This window comes from Herpailurus yagouaroundi, unplaced genomic scaffold (genome assembly GCF_014898765.1).
Source record: "Herpailurus yagouaroundi ecotype Mexico unplaced genomic scaffold, PumYag 61248, whole genome shotgun sequence".
Classification (NCBI taxonomy): domain Eukaryota; kingdom Metazoa; phylum Chordata; class Mammalia; order Carnivora; family Felidae; genus Herpailurus; species Herpailurus yagouaroundi.
Genome location: NW_024415720.1, coordinates 7,233 through 9,893, shown reverse-complemented (window position 1 = coordinate 9,893; position 2,661 = coordinate 7,233). Strand labels below are relative to the sequence as shown.

The 2,661-nt window shown below is 38.4% G+C and overlaps 1 pseudogene; it reads right to left on the bottom strand.

Moving 5' to 3' along the window:
• Positions 1–1,033: 1,033 nt before the first annotated feature.
• LOC121024208 (60S ribosomal protein L37-like) lies at positions 1,034–2,639 on the bottom strand (annotated as a pseudogene).
• Positions 2,640–2,661: the final 22 nt, after the last annotated feature.

Here is a 2,661-nt window from a genome sequence, read left to right as displayed (position 1 = left end):
CTGGTGTATCCATTTTTTTCTTTCATGCATTGTGTTTTTGGTGTCATGTCTAAGTACTCTTTGCCTAATCCCAGGCCACAGAGACTTTCCTATGTTTTCTTCTAAAAAATATATTGGGGTGCCTGGGTGGCGCAGTCGGTTAAGCGTCCGACTTCAGCCAGGTTATGATCTCGCGGTCCGGGAGTTCGAGCCCCGCGTCAGGCTCTGGGCTGATGGCTCAGAGCCTGGAGCCTGTTTCCGATTCTGTGTCTCCCTCTCTCTCTGCCCCTCCCCCGTACATGCTCTGTTTCTCTCTGTCCCAAAAATAAATAAACGTTGAAAAAAAATTTTTTTAAATATACAGGTTTATGCTTTTTGTTTTACATCTGTGATCTATTTTGCGTTAATTTTTCTACAATGTGTGATGTTTCAATGGAGGTTCTATTTTGTTTTGCATATGGATGTCCAGTTGTTCCAACAACATTTCTTGAAAAGAAATTCTTGCTCCACTGAATTGTCTTTGCACCTTTGTCAATCATTAATTGGCCTTATTTTTGTGAGTATATTCTAGGTTCTCTATTCTGTTCCACTGATCTGTGTGTCTAACTCTCTGAAAGTACACTGTCTTGATTAACTTGATTCTAAGTCTTAAAATAAGGTAGTGATCCTTCCAACTTTACTATTTTTCAATACTGCTTTCAGCATTCCGGTTCCTTTGCCTTTGCATTTCAACATAAATTTGTCTGTATTTACAAAACAAATCTTGTTGGGAATTTGATAGGAATTGCACTGAGTCTATAGATCAGTTTAGGGAGAAATTACATCTTTACTAAGTTGTGCCTACCAATTCATGGACACGGTAGTCTCTGTTTATTTATATCTTCCTAATTTCTTTCATCAGTATAGTTTTTAGCATACAAATTCTATATATGTTGTTAGATTTATATGTAAGAATTTAATTTTTATTTGGTATGTTTATAAATGATACTGTGTTTTGTTTTCAGATGTTTTAGTATTTAGAAATGGGACTGATTTTTTTGTTTTGTTTTGTTTTAAACCAGAACATGTATTATGTGACTGATCATTGAAATCCTTAAGATGAACTGGATACTGCAAAAGTTGCCCTCTTGGGCTTAGATGCCATTCTTTCACGGAATCCATGCCTGAATCTGCAGTATACAATTTTTAAGTGCCTCATTAGACCGTCCCAGTGGTATTTCATCTTTTAGCCTTGGCACTCCAGTTTTACTTTCTCTTCTGCTTGGCAGGATAGCCATAACTGCCACAGGTTGATTTCTGAAGGTGGTAGGCCTTAGAGTCACAGCAGTGTCACAACATGTGTGTCTTATTGCAACACTTTCCAAACGATGATATCCCCTTCATCATCTCATTTCTGTGGCCAAGATCAAAGAGATGAAGTATGATTGATTTTTGTGTGCTGAACTTATATTCTGGGACCTTACTAAACTCACTTATTAGTTTTAGGATTTTGTGGTTGTAGATTCCTTGGGGTTTTCTACATAGACAATTATGTTATCTGTAAATAGTGAGTTTTATTTCTTCCTTTCTAATAATGTACATGCCTTTTTATTTCCTTTTCTTGTCTCACTGCACTGTCTGGGACTTCCAGTAGCGTGAAAATAAACATCTTTCTTTGTTGCCAATTTTAGGGTAAATGCATTCAGTGTTCCACTGTAAAGTATGATGTTAGTCATATGTTCACTACCAGGAGTGGATATTATATTTTATCAAAAGCCTCCTCTTCATCAATTGATATGATGAGTGGTTTTTCTTCTTTAGAATGTTAAGATGGTAGATTAATCGATTTTCAGATATTAAATCATCCTTGCATTCCCAGGATTAAACCTTACTTAGCCTTGGTATATTATTCTTTTAATATATCGCTAGATTTTATTTGCAAATCTTCTGCTCCATAAGGTGAAAGAGCTCACTATGGCATGAGAGGCCTGGAGCAGTCAGGAGTGATACCATATAGAAGCTTGGACAAAGTCCCATAGAGAACTCTCTGGAGGCTCTGGATGTGGCTCACATAGTATATAATCCAGTCAACGGACAAGTGATCATTAGCCTCACTACTAACAATAGCCAGGCATACAACACCCAAGCTCATCTGTCAAATTAGGTAGCTGGAATCTATAACTGCTAAAATACATTCATTCTAGCACTTCTATTGTGTGAGTCAATGCTTATGGAGACTTAGTGATAGAAAACTAGAAGAGCTGGATTTTTTTTTTTTAAGATTTTATTTTTAGGTAATATCTACACCCATTGTGGGACTCAAACTCACAACCCGAAATCAAGAGCTGCATGCTCCACAGCCAGGTGCCCCAGAGCTAGACTTTTTAATGAGCCTACCAGGAACCTTCATTATCACCCTCACTCCCATACCCCTCCAAAAAAAAGAGAATCATGATATATACAATTAACTTTCCCAAGAGTTTGGTCTAGGCAGAATCAGTTTTGCTCTCTAGGTTCAACTGCTGATTGCTAGGAGCATCAGAGACATTCTAACAAGAATACCCCCTGCAGCTTTTGGTGGGGGGGGGGGGGAGGGAGGTGGGGATGGTGGGAGATTGTGCTTCTAGCAGGGCACCACTTGTAAGGTCCTTTCCTTCCTTCCTTCCTTCCTTCCTTCCTTCCTTCCTTCCTTCCTTCCTTCCT